The sequence below is a fragment of the Pseudophryne corroboree genome, chromosome 3 (genome assembly GCF_028390025.1).
Source record: "Pseudophryne corroboree isolate aPseCor3 chromosome 3, aPseCor3.hap2, whole genome shotgun sequence".
Lineage (NCBI taxonomy): Eukaryota > Metazoa > Chordata > Amphibia > Anura > Myobatrachidae > Pseudophryne > Pseudophryne corroboree.
In genome coordinates, this window is record NC_086446.1 from 300,671,074 (window position 1) to 300,686,348 (window position 15,275).

At 42.7% G+C, this 15,275-nt stretch overlaps 1 protein-coding gene across 2 annotated transcripts in view; it reads right to left on the reverse strand.

Annotated features, from left to right (window-relative positions):
* LOC135055367 (cadherin-like protein 26) overlaps positions 1 to 15,275 on the reverse strand; it is a 235,248-nt gene that overhangs the window by 200,361 nt on the left and 19,612 nt on the right. The gene's annotated exons all lie outside the window — the stretch shown is intronic.

Below are 15,275 nucleotides of genomic sequence, written 5' to 3' on the forward strand. Positions count from 1 at the left end.
GTAAGATCTGACAACCCCAGAGCAAGCTCCTGACATCTCCAGACCCTGTTCCAACAGATTACGACCACCACAGGAAAAAAAAATTCTACCATATTAAGCCCCACACAGTAATGCCCCCTGCACCATATTATGCCACACACCGCAATTCCCTTGATACATTAAATCCCCACACTACGGCAGGCAAAAGTCCCCATTTCACACATTGCGGCAGGTGTCCCCATTTTACACATTGAGAGAGAGAGAGAGAGAGAGAGAGAGAGAATACTTACAGAGGCGATTACCACTCTTCGGCCCGCCTCACCAGTCGCTCCTCGCGCCGGCCTTTCCCTCTTCCTAACTTGGATCACCCTCTGTACTCCGCTCGGAAGGGGGGAGCTTAGCGGAGTGATGGGGTTGCGTCGTGACGTAACGACGCAACCGCGTCATTCCGTGAAACTCCGCCCCCCGAGCGGGTTACTCGGGGAGAAATAGGAGGGGGAAGCAGGGAGCCACAGTTAGTGCCGCGGCGGGCGCCCAGTGCGGTTGCACTGCTCGCCTGCCCCAAGAAACGGCCCTGCTAACCATTACACCATCTGTGCTGCCCATAATACTGTACTTTAATAATATATTTGCCAGGAGAATGAAGAATCAGAATGGCATCACCGCCACAACACACTATGCTTGCTATTCTTTTGATGTTAAATACTAAATACTGTCTGATCACAATAAGCCAATCAAGTGCACTCAACAACTTAAAAAGCAGCATGGTAGGGGTTAAGCCACAGTTTTCTCTTTCTGGCTGTAGGAATTGAAGATCAGGTCCCTTGCCAAAAACAGAAAGGTTGGAAACTGTGCCTTCACCTCCATTGGCTGTCACCTGACATTTATGCAAACTAGGTCAGGAGTGAATAGCTGAAGTGCACTGACGTTCTCTGGATTTTTCATAGTCTCTTTACCATGGTGTAATCATACAGTGTTTAGTAAACTACGTACATCAGAAAAATAACACAGATTATACGGCAGGTTAAACACATTCTCTAAATTTAGTAACAAAGTCAATAACCATGGGTCGTTGCTCATATCAATAATAAGTAAGCAGCTAAACAGTTACAATGTAATAACTGTTTCTGCAGATAAGCAGAATACAATGCCAATATTTACATATGGGCCCTCATTCCGAGTTGTTCGCTCGCAAGGCGAATGTAGCAGAGTTACACACGCTAAGCCGCCGCCTACTGGGAGTGAATCTTAGCTTCTTAAAATTGCGACCGACGTACGCGCAATATTGCGATTACAAACGAGTTAGCAGTTTCAGAGTAGCTCCAGACTTACTCTGCCTGTGCGATCATTTCAGTGCTTGTCGTTCCTGGTTGTCGTCACAAACACACCCAGCGTTCGCCCAGGCACTCCCACCGTTTCCCCGGCCACTCCTGCGTTTTTTCCGGAAACGGTAGCGTTTTCAGCCACACGCCCCTGAAACGCCGTGTATCCGCCCAGTAACACCCATTTCCTGTCAATCACATTACGATCGCCGGAGCGAAGAAAAAGCCGTGAGTAAAAATACTTTCTTCATAGTAAAGTTACTTGGCGCAGTCGCAGTGCGAACATTGCGCATGCGTACTAAGCGGATTTTCACTGCGATGCGATGAAAAATACCGAGCGAACAACTCGGAATGAGGGCCCATGGATGGGCAAAATCAAACAGCACAAACTTGTAGGAGCAACTGTGAGCAGTGCTGGAGTGTGACCCCAGGAAGGTCAATCAAACATCCTATGAGATAACAGAAGTATTTACCAGGCTATAAACTATATCACTTTTCCCATAAATATAATGGGTTTCAAAACAGTTCCCTGCTTATAAACACTTTTATTCTGAGCTACTAATGAGAGAGAACAGGTAAGATCCAGGATTTCAACGTTTGCAGGATAGACAATGACAACAACTGCAAATGATTACATAACAGGGGGTACAATTATTGTATGTTTGGGAAATAGAAATAACATAACTGGGCTATTAAATATTCCAATTATTGCAAAAAGAAAGGTAGGTGTTTTACCATCTGCACAAGATTAATCAGAACTAAAACACTGAGCATTATATTACTAAATTCTGACTTTTTTCTGTATAGTAGAATGCCTACTATCCAAATGCTAATTATCTCATCAAGATCTTTGGGAATCAAACATATTTGATGCAATATAAACTCATAAAAATTAAACTACATCATAAAAGTCAGAAAACAACATACATACACACATAGATTTAATACATATCCAATTATCCACACAAACTGATTGTCCAAATGGTATGCAGTTGGGTTGCCAGAAGTTGGGATCTCGGCAGTCAGGATACCAACATCGGGATCCCGACTGCTGACAAGGCTGCCAGCCAGAATCCTGGCTAACATTGGCTATTCCCACTCGTGGGTGTCCACGACATCGATAGAGTGGGAATAGAACCTCTGGTGAGCGCAGCGAGCCCACAAAGGGACTCTTTGTGCTAGCCCTGCTGCAGGCATACTGACGATTGGGATGCTGTTGTCGGTATACTGATGGCCGGCATCCCGATCGTCTGTAAATCCTACTGATCCCATCCAAATTAAGATAGCCATTTATCTAAACAATTATATTTCCAATCAGCTAACTAGTTGGCTGCTTGAAGGCACTTGGAGGACTGTTATTTCCAAACTTCAGTGCAGAATAACACTGTGTCAAATTTACTTAATTGGGTTTCATGTTATGGTATGTTGTTGTTCCTAACCGAAATGACCAATGTGGAGATATATCAAACCTCAGAGAGAGAGATAAACTGCCATTTAACGGGCTATGTTTGAAAAATGACAGAACGGAGCTGATTGGTTGGTACCTTATCTCTCTCCAAGCATTAATAAAGCTACCCCCGTATCTATTATCAGCATCTCCTATCTCCTTATGCTGTCCCTCATAGCCACTACTAACAGTCTGTATGCCTGTCTATATTTCAGAAAACTTGGTTCTCCAATATAATAATTTTCCCCCTAATATTTCAAATGCAACTAATAGTGCATTTACTGTAGCATACCTCCCAACTGTCACGATTTTCGCGGGACAGTCCCTTTTTTTGGGACTGTCCCGCTGTCCCACCCACAGACCGCAGTGTCCCGCAGTGGGGGGGAGGGGCAGTTGGGAGGATCCTGTCACTCACTGTTCTGCTTAACAGAGCAGCGGTGAGTAGACGCTGTGCACATGCGCACAGCGTCTATTCACGAGAGACAGGGGGAGAGGGGGCATGGCAGCAGCTCACAGAGAACTGGGCATGCCCCTTCAGTGACGGAAATGGGGGCGTGGCTCACAATAGCGGTATTCTCACAAAGCCACGCCCCCTTTCACAAGGGTCACACACTCTTTTCGGACGCGGGCTCCTATTCAGAAATGTTGGGAGGTATGATTTAGGGCCTGATGCTGATTTGAAAGCAAAGCAAAAAAGAGTAAGCAGCTTTGGACTGAAGGTGGGGCAGATGTAAAATGTGCAGTGGGATTAAGATTCCAGAGGGATGCATCCAAACTCAAATCTAAACTGAAGTGTACAAAAAAGCTGTCTACTATTTGTGGGCTACATGCAGAAGTAGCCAGTATTTACCCTGCATGCAAACATATATATTTCCACCTTTGCACTGCAACATGGTTTTTTACTCTGATCTCACCTCAGAATCAGGTCCTTAATGTCGAGCAGGTTTATGAAAAGACACTGAAGCTCCAACCTGCAATGGCATGGAAAAGCCAGAACAGAGCCCCACCTCATGAGTATATTTCTTCTGAAAAGGGGTGGAAAGAAAATCTGATTCACTGAAATCCTGGATTCCATTATAATATGCAGGTTTCAGTCATCAGTTAGAACCTTTAATTAACTTGTCAGTCACTATACACCCTGAGAAAAGAATATGAAGGGCATGGCCTGTTCAAAGTACCATTCTTTTAAAGAAAAAACAAACCTCCTATTCTTTTCCTGTTATCAGTGCCATAACTAAACATTTTGGTCCCCTATGCCAGAAAAAGAATTGGTGCCCCCAGGAACAGTGCGCACCGAAGGCGCACGCCCAAATAATAGTGGTGTGGTTTTATGAGAAAGGGGCATGGGCACAGAATAGTACCAATTAACATTTCACAGAACAGTAGTGTTCATTATTCACATTACACCACACAGTAGCACCCCTTACACACATTACACAACAGTAGAGGCCCTGATACACATTTATGCCAGGTAGAGCCCATGATACACATTATGCCTTGTAGAGCCCACATTATGCCAGGTAGAGCCCCTGGTACACATTATGCCAGGTAGTGCCGCTGATACACATTATGCTGGGTAGAGCCCCTGATACACATTATGCCAGGTAGAGCCCCTGATACACATTATGCCAGATAGAGACCCTGATATATTTTATGCCAGGTAGAGCCCCTGATACATATTATGCCAAGTAGAGCCCACATAATGCCAGGTAGAGCCCCTGATACACATTATACCAGATAGAGACCCTGATATACATTATGCCAGGTAGAGCCCCTGACATATTTTATGCCAGGTAGAGCCCCTGATACATATTATACCAGGTAGAGCCCACATTTTGCCAGGTAGAGCCCCTGGTACACATTATGCAAGGGAGAGACCCTGATACACATTATGCCAGGTAGAGCCCTTGATACACATTATGCCAGATAGAGACTAGAGATGAGCGGATTCGGTTTTACTCGGTTTTACTCGGTTCTCAAAACCGAATCTTATTGGCTATCCAAAACACGTGACATCCGTGAGCCAATAAGATTCGGTTTTGAGAACCGAGTAAAACCGAATCCGCTCATCTCTAATAGAGACCCTAATACACATTATGCCAGGTAGAGCCCCTGATATATTTTATGCCAGGTAGAGCTCCTGATACACATTATGCCAGGTAGAGCCCACATTATGCCAGGTAGAGCCCCTGGTACACATTATGCCAGGTAGAGACCCGGATACACATTATGCCAGGTAGAGACCCTGATACACATTATGCCAGATAGAGACTCTGATACACATTATGCCAGGTAGAGCCCCTGATATATTTTATGCCAGGTAGAGCCCCTGATAAACATTATGCCAGGTAGAGCCCACATTATGCCAAGTAGAGCCCCTGGTACACATACCAGATAGAGACCCGGATATACATTATGCCAGGTAGAGCCCCTGATATATTTTATGCCAGGTAGAGCCCCTGATATATTTTATGCCAGGTAGAGCCCCTGATACACAATATGCCAGGTGGAGCCCACATTACGACATGAAAAGTACCAGATACACATTATGACAGGTAGGGACCCCATTATACCAGGTAGAGCCCCTGGTGCACATTATGCCAGGCAGAGCCCACATTATGCCTAGTAGAGCCCCTGATACACATTATGCCAAGTAGAGCCCCTGATATTTATTATGCCAGGTAGAGTCCACATTATGCCAGTATGATTTGCCAATGGATGGAATGCCATCTGTCAGTATACTGACAGCAGCATCCAGACCATCATAATCCTGACAGCCCCCCATTTAGCCCTCTAACCCTCAACTTTTTCCTACCCTAACCCTCCCTTCTGGGTGCCTAACCATAACCCTCCCCAGTGGTGCCTAACCCTAACCATCCCCACTTGGTGCCTAAACCTCCCTTCCCTGCTGCCTAAACCTAACCCTCCCTGCCTAATACCTAACCCTCCCTTCCCCACTGCCTAAACCTAACCTTCCCCTTCTAAGTGCCTATCCCTAACCCACCCTCCTTAGTCCCTAACCCTAACCTTCCTGTCTCTGCTCCCTAACCCTAACCCCCTTCTCCTGCCTAAACCTAACCTTTCCCCCTACAGCAGGACACCAGCGATTCCCGCTGTAAGGACAATCGGGATGCCGGCTGTCGGTAATGTGAAGCCGGCATCCCGAGCGGCGTCGGTATGTGGACACCGCATTGCATCCTCCTTTGGGATCCCAGCATCGGTATATTGACCGCCAGGATCCCATCTGTCGGGAAGCTAACTGCTTCCCGGTAATATAGCTATAAGAGATAGACTGAGTCGAGAGGGGGGAGCGCTCTGAAAATTCTTGCACAGGGCGCATGTACACCTGGAGCCAGCCCTGATTTTCACACTAAGGTGTAAAAGTCACTGAACTACATGACAGATACAATATCAGCCACCTGGCTTCCTATGAACACAAAAGAATAACCTTAATTGACAGAGACTATTTCCTATTTCAGTAAGTCGAAACCTGTTAGTGAACATTCTTCTGCATAGAGGACCCTAATTTGCATATTATGGGTAAGCAGGGGCCTCAGCTCCTCGGTGATGCTGCAGAGTGCAGTAATGTTGAACTTCGTCGGGCCAGTATGGAGGCACATTATACTCGAATTGCTGGCTCATGCATGAGCAGTGGACTTGAAGACAAACCTGGGGGTATATTTACTAAGGTCCCGATTTAATTTGAGTTTGTATTTTTCTTCTAAGTGTGATCACGAGAATTTACTAAACACAAATCTTGGCAGTGTTGGGGCTATTCGTATTGTTTTTCCCGGCAGAGTTCACAAATACGAATGAATAAACCATTGGTCAAACAAGACTATTATTTTATACAACTCTGTAATTTACTAAGAAGTTGTATTCTCAATCACTGCCGACAATAGCCAAACACTGCCTGGAAAGCATAGAATTCGTTAAAAAAAAAGGAGCTTTCAAATAGACCGGCTTTTTGCTGGCGTGTTCAGATAGTCATGCACGGATCAGTGAGATCCGTGCATGCTTATCTGTGTAAAAGGGTCTGAAATAGTTAAAAATCATAACAAAAAATTGTGTGGGGTCCCACCTCCTATGTATAACCAGCCTCGGGCTCTTTGGGCTAGTCCTGGTTGTTTAAATACCGGGGAAAATTGACTGGGGTCCCCCCGTATTTAGACAACCAGAATCGGGCTCTTGGGCCAGCCCTGGTTCAAAAAATATGGGGGACAAAAGACGTAGGGGTCCCCCGTATTTTCAAAACCAGCACCGGGCTCCACTAGCCGAGAAGATAATGCCACAGCCGGGGGACACTTTTATACTGGTGTCTGCAGCCGTGGCATTACCCCCCCCAACTAGTCACCTCTGGCCGGGGTACCCTGGGGGAGTGGGGACCCCTTAAATCAAGGGGTCCCCCCCTTCAGGCACCCAAGGGCCAGGGGTGAAGCCCGAGGCTGTCCCCCAATCCCTGGGCGGTGGATGGAGGCCTGATACCCTTTTTGTGTGTAAAAAATAATATTGTTTTTTGTTTTAGAACTACAAGTCCCAGCAAGCCTCCCCCACTTGCCGGTACTTAGAGAACCACAAGTACCAGCATGCGGGGAAATAACAGGCCTGCTAGTACCTGTAGTTCTACAACAAAAGAAATACCCAAATAAAAACAAGACACACACACCGTGATAGTACAAATTTATTAAAACACACTTACACACTCATACATACTTACCTACATCCCACGCCACCCAATCACATTCCCTTCTCCGTGTAGAATCCAAACGTTTATCTGTAAAACCAAAATTCCAATATACTCACCTATTATCCAGTGATGATCTGTCCTCTTCGTTCCTGCAGTAATCCACAGCCTTGTCAAAAAAAAAACGAAAGCCCGATCTATGCCACTAAAGGGGGTTCCATGTTTACACATGGAACCCCTTTCCCCCGAATGCCGGGAACCCCCGTGACTCCTGTCACTGGAGATCCCAGCAGTCAATCAGGGAGCGCCATGTCATGGCGCTCTCCTGATTGGCTCTGCACTACTAGCCTGTCAATCAGGAGTAGCGCAATGGCTAAAATGGAGGATCGTGCTCCTCCATTCTGGCCTATGATGGGAACTTTGCGGTCTGCGGTTAACCACGAAGTTAATTGGAAACACCCACAAGATTGACCCCAATTATTTTTGACAAACGTTTGGATTGTACATGGAGAAGGGGATGTGATTGGGTGGCATGGGATGTAGGTAAGTATGTATGAGTGTGTAAGTGTGTTTCAATAAATGTGTGCTATCACGGTGTGTGTCTTGTTTTTATTTGGGTATTTCTTTTGTTGTAGAACTACAGGTACCTGTGGGCCCGTTATTTCCCCGTATTCTGGTACTTGTGGTTCTCCAAGTACCGGCAAGCTGAGGAGGCTTGCTGGGACTTGTAGTTCTAAAACAAAAGAAAATATTCTTTTTTACACACAAAAAGGCTATCAGCCCGCCATCCACCACCCAGGGATGGGGGGACAGCCTCAGGCTTCACCGCTGGCCCTTGGGTGCCTGGAGGGGGGGACCCCTTGATTTAAGGGGTCCCCACACCCCCAGGGTACCCCGGCCAGGGGTAACTAGTTGGGGGGGCGTAATGCCACAGGGACCAGTATAAAAGTGTCCCCCGATTGTGGCATTATTTTCTCGGTTAGTTGAGCCCGGTGCTAAATTTAAAAATATGAAGGACCCCTACGTCTTTTGTCCCCATTATTTTTGAAACCAGGGCCAGCCCAAGATCCCAGTGCTGGTTGTCTAAATGTTGGGGGGACCCCAGTCAATTTTTCCCTGGTATTTAAACAACCAGGACCGGTTCAAAGAGCCCGAGGCTGGTTATGCTTAGAAGGGGGAACTACACGCAATTTTTTTAAACACTTTTAACTCTTTTAATACTGTACACAATGAAGCCCTGCACGGATCTCACTGATCCAGCTGGGCATCATTGTATTATGTCCGGCAATGTTTTACTCATCACTCCCGTAAAAAAAAACTGCCCGACAATACGAATAACATCGACATTGGAAAATACGAAAAACGAAGACTTGGCAGCTTAGTAAATTCCCGAAAATGATTTCAAAAAGTTGCAGAAAAATACGTCCGATAAAATTCGAGTTTAAACTCCCATCAATTCGGCAGAAACACAAATCTTAGTAAATATACCCCTTGGTCTTATAGTGCCACTTTCGAAATAACAAAATAAAATGTAAAAAAAATATTTTTCTTCTTCAGTTTTTATGTTTCTTTCCTATAATTTATTGATACCCCAAATGATAAATATATCAGGGAGGATTTACATGACCATATAATGCAAAAATCTTTTATTAAATAACTAAACTATGATTTTGGCTTGAATATGCTTATTAAAAGGGTTGTCCACTATTGAGTTACATGAATGGGGCTGGGAGGATTTCCGCTTGGTTCAAACCCACATCACCCTCTGTGTAGCTTTGAACCGTACTTGTCAATGTCCTAACCAACTCAGATATTTAAGAACATAAAATAGTGTTTTAATGTGAAAACCACTGGCTGAGGCATAAGTATAACTATTTAGAATCCACCTTCTTTTATGGGCTCAGTTACATTGTTGAAAAGGAAGAATATTACATTATACAAGCCGAGTCTCGCATATACAAAATGCTTGGGACCAGAAATATTTTGGATTTTGGATTTTTTTTTCGTGTTTTGGAATATTTGCCTTAATTGCATATCATAATGTGATATCATGGGGATGGGACCAAAGTCTAAACAAGAAATGCATTTATGTTTCACCTTATACACCTAGGGGGTAAATCAGGTTTGTTAGCCAACCAAAATGGGCATAACCATGTTGCACTGCAGGGGAGGCAGATATAACATGTGCAGAAAGTTTTAGATTTGGGTGGGTTATTTTGTTTCTGTGCAGGGTAAATACTGGCAGCTTAATTTCTTTACTGTAATTTAGATTTCAGTTTGATCACACTCCATCCAAATCTAACTCTCTCTGTGCACATTACATATGCCTCACCTAGAATGCAATGGTTTTGCCCAATTACTATTTTTTTGGATTGTTAACAAACCTGAATAAGTCCTTAGTCTGAAGGAAATTGTATTCAATGTCTTCAATAAATTTGTGCATGAAACAAAGTTTATGTACATTGAACTATCAGAAAGCAAAGATGTCACTATCTCAGTCGGGCTCAAAAAATTGCGATTTCAGGAACCACAGGACCCACCGGTGGGCTCAATATATGTAAACACATCTGGTTTTATAATGAGTGCTACCAATGATTGAGAGCTAAGGTCACATGACCGCTATGTTTATACCTGTCTAAATGATTATTTTATTTCATAATTGTGTACAATTAAATCTATTATGATTGCATCGGGACTGTCTTCTAGAAAATAGATGATATTGTTTATTTTGAACTCTGGATCAGCTAATATAATCTGAATCATTACAGCTGTATTGTGAAACACCAATTAGTGAGGTATAAAAATGGCTCAGAATGAATCTGAGGTTTACTTCTGAAGAAGCTGAGCGACCTGGCTCAGGGAAACGCGTTAAGGCACTGCTGTGGAATCCCAACCTTTGCCCAGATTTTGATCCAGATAAGGACTTTCTTGCACACTTGTATTTCCAAGAATTGCATCTTAAACCACTCCTTTCAGCACAACCAGCAAGATATGGAAACCCCTTGAATATCTACACAGACGAGCAATCATCACCATTCATATGGAACTGTGTGAGAGGTACTATTAAGGGTATTACCAGCTGACTGCATAACCAAATACAAGGAGGAGGAAATCTGCACTTTATTAAGTCCGGGATCATCAAAAATATGGTTGGGTTCTTTTCAGCATTTTGAATATTTATACCTCAGAGCCATTCATATTTTAACTCAATTTTATAATTATTATATATTATAATTGTATGGTGAATTTTTTAACACCCTCACCTTCACGCTTTTAATTCATGTGATAAATGTGTTTATTAAAATTTATTACTGATCCAGTGGTAATTGATTTATTGAAAATTGGCAATACAACTCCTAGCGCTGGTACCCCACTTTATATTACGATTTCAGATATTACATTTTCAGATATGAGAGACTCAACCTGTACTGCAATGTTAAAAGCTTTCCTGCTTAAAAAATAAAGGTTCTGTCCTCGTGCCTTGCTACTGTTTAGGTATAATTAACTGCAAAAGTAAAAAGTAGTTGCCAACTGGCACAGTCAGTCCTGATCACAAATAAAAGCTAGAGCAACTAGCAAATATACAGTATATTGCAACAGCTAAATACATTTCCAACGAACAGATCCAAGGGCTAAATTTACTAAGCAGCAGTTTTTGGTTTTCTGGCAGGTTTGTGGCAGTTTTACAGTGGCTTTGCAATGCGCTGATTTACTAAGGCCAAAGCCGCACAAATGAACCAAGAAACCACACTTAAAATAAAATGTCAATGTACCATTGATGTTTTCATGCAAATAATAGAATAGAATAGAAAGCCCTGGTAAACCATTTGTAAAATAGCCCCCAAAAATGACTAGGATCAGACAGGAGTGATTTGTGATTACTAAAACGGGTAAATGATTTGATTTTGAAAGGACAGATTGATTGAGGAATACTATCCAATTTGGCTATGGGGGATTATGATGTATGTCACTAGATTTGTCTGGACTTGAACATAAATACACAAATAAAATTATTAAATATAAAAAAAAAGAAAACACACAATCACATCACACTCAGGCTTAACAAAAGAAAAGAAAAACAAAACAGACTATATGGAAAATACACATCAAATAGACAATATACAGTACAGATAGTGGCAGATTTCCCATTAGGCATGTGCCTAGGGGCGGCAGTTGTTTGGGGGTGGCACTTGCATGCTTGTGTTGGTAACATCAGCACAAAAAGTACCAGTAACTGCAAAATATTTCCACTGTATTGTACCATATGCCATCTTGAATGTCGTGTAAATGGGTAGGACATGTACACACTGCCCCTGTAAGCTGTCCTACTTAGAAAATAGGTATACATAATAAAAAATGTCATAGTGGCTTTTTTTATTATTCTATTAAATTGGCTATCATCAAATGAGGACATATAACCAATCAATAAAAATAATAAAATTAGGCAGGAGAGGGCTGGCCATTACGGTTGTGCCTGGGGGTACCCTCACCCATAAATTCGCCCCTGAGTACAGAACAAGAAACAAGCCAACTTCAGAAAACTCACCACAATCAGCAATTATTCTATAACTTTCTCCTACTACTTTCTTACAACTTTCTCCTGCTACACCATACCTCTCAACTGTCCCAATTGCAGAGGAACAGTCCCACTATTTGGACACTGTCCTGCTGTCCCACCTGCGGGTCGTGGTGTCTGACAGTCGGGGGGAGGGGGGGGGAGCCTCTGATCACCTGCTGCTCTGCCAGTGCACAACATCTATACAGTGCAGGAAGCTGAGCCAGGGGCTGCCAAGCTCATCAAGCAACATTGGCACGCCCGCCATCCAAAGTCACAGCCCTCCCACCCAAGGCCACACCTCCTTTCTGGGTCACGCAAGCCTATGGCGCGTAAAGGTCCAATTTAAGGTCTCTAAAACTTGAGAAGTACAGATGTGTCCACTTACATCTTTACTATTTTTCTCAATTTGGCACAACATGCAAAACACGGCTAAGCTGTTTTTCACGAGTAGCGACTGCATGGATTTTTTAATTTTTGATTGCCATAGTAGAATATGTATAAAGTAACATATTAAAGAAGCAAATTAAGAAAAATCACAAGGCATGACTAAATCTCTGAGTCTATGTCATGCAAAACCGTACCATACATGGCGGGATATAGTAAAGATGTATGTGGACACACACTTAAACTGAGATGAGGTTCACAAAGAATATCATTATCTTGGCCCCACCCCCTCCTCATAGACCCAAGAATTGCGGCAATATAGTATGCCACAAGGGGCATGGCCTGATGACGTAAAGCATCTGGCCATATTCCCCACAGTGATCAGCTGCATGTCCCTTCCTGGAAACTATCCTGGAAGGAAGAAATGAAAAATTTGGCGAGTATGATATACTTGCACAAGAGATGAATTATACAAAGTATTTTCCTTCAGAAGAAATCGCTCTTCGCTGGCTCATTTGTATTACCACAGATCATACTTGCTTATTTTTCAAAACTAGAGTTAGGGAGATTACAGTAGGCTGTGCTATGCAAAGTGTGGCACGCCAGCGATGGGGGATATCATACTCTGCCCAAAGGGCTTGTCTAGTTCCACAAATCGGCATGTCTATGCTTAAATGCTTTTTGCAAGATATTTCTATATAACTGTCTGTCTACCCCTCCCCTTAGATTGTAAGCTCTCACGAGTAGGGCCCTCTTCCCTCATGTGCTTATCCTTTTCTTATTTAATAATTCTCAACTGCCCAAATCAAGCAGTTTTTTGGCCACCTGGAACTTCTCTGTCATTTACTGGTGTAGTTATGCTTAGTTACCCTGTACTTGTCCTAAATTGTCATCAACTGTAAGTCACTGTTGTCCTGTTTTGATTATGTGCATATGTACTCTGTAATTGGGCGCTGCGGAACCCTTGTGGCGCCATATAGATAAAGGATAATAATAATAATAATAATAATAATAATAAATAACAGTAGTAACAATATATTTTGGAAAGTTTTGCAAGTATCCAAAAATATACCGGTAGGTTAATTAGCTCACAACAAAAATAACCCTAGCGTGAATGTGTGTACATGTGATAGGGAATATAGACTGTAAGCTCCACTGGGGCAGGGACTGATGTGAATGGCCAAATATTATCTGTAAAGTGCTTCAGAATATGTGTACTAACATTGCTGTCTGCAATACTGGGTTTCTTGTTTGCAATGTGTATTCGTTGCGATATTTCTTTTCTTCTCACTCAGCACAATATACATGATAAATGTGATGCCTATGCAATAAATTCTAAATGCATTTTCACCTTGTGTGAATTCATCACTAAACATACAAGTAAATTATGGATTTGGTGTATAAAATGTTATTTTATTGTAAACACTGGACGTCTGCATCCTGTAGGCACTACCTCTATTTATTGGATTTTGTGTTTTCAATACCATTACAGCATTAACCAAATCATTACAGACACCAGAAACTCTAATTAAACAATTGTATTTAACTACAGAAAGATTACTAACAATGCACAGCAGCAGCACGCTATGGATGAGTGCACACCAGCACAGATAAGAAGACCCTGTAACCCACAGATCATGTGCTGCTGTCTCTCTCTCCAGGGTTCCCACAAGGGAATGAGAGTTAGCAGTGAGCAGCTACAGCAAATTACTGTTCTTGCAAAGAAAATCCTAAGTGTCACCCCTGGCAGAATCTGAAGAATCCAGGAGATTTGACCTAAAAGCAGGGCAGCAGGAGATTTATGGCTGAAATGGGAGCCTCCTGCAGGATGCAGGAGGGTAGGCAATTATGCCATAGATTGAGCTCCTGGATTTTCGGGTGGTAATAATGGATTTTTAGCACTGTGCGTTGGCTGAGTAAGGGAAAGTCATTCGCCGTTTCAGATAAGTATTGCCTGCCATCATCTTATTTTTGAAGAATGTGGTGAATATTTCCCGCAGCTTGCAAATCAGGAGTGGTAACAGAACTTTGCATTTTCGGTCAACATAAGTGAAAAACTGAATGAACTGAATTTTCATCTGCAGGGTACAGACAAGGATATTAGCCAGATGATATCGGACATCAAGGCATTTGACCACAAACTTGATTTTTGGGAGAGCAATCTCCATAAAGGTGATGTCAAACATTTCCCCTGCTTGAGGGCAGAAATTGAAACTGAGGAAAACCCAAGTCCATAATGTGAAATCATATTGAAATCATTTCCCACCTAAAAGCAGAGTTCCAGCGGCATTTCTATGATTTAAAAAAAATTGAGCCCCTTGTTCAGTTTATTTAATTCCCTTTTCTGGAGGTTGACATCAAGCATACAGTATCTCTAGTTTTATTGAAGAACTCTTTCACTAAGATATACTATTAACAGAAATGGAGATTGTAGCACTGTAAAGTGACCTTACATTGAAAAGTATTGCCTCAGGAATCCACTATTTTAAACAGCATTTGGCCTCTTCTACCGAAAGATAAATATCTGATTTTGCTTTGAGTCCCACTTCTGTGAATTTTCTGCTTGACTTATTTGTGTGAACCTTCATTTTCAAAGATGAAGATAGTGAAGTACAAATACAGGAACAGGATGACTGATGAACATGTTGACAATTATGTTAGTTTCAGGTTACCTGCTGAACTTTAAAATGATTGTGGAAAACTTTGAATGCAAGGCATCTCATTAAAAATTGTCTGTTCTTAAACTTTGAGAATCAAAAAATAGTCAATGCGCTGCTTCCCCTTTACCACAGACAGGTAAATATTAAATGAGTCTTTTCTGTAGTCTGTTTGTTTTCGCACCCGGTTTCCACAGGAGAACCTGTGGATGGCAGCTCCGTCCTTCAAGAGGCCACTAGGTGA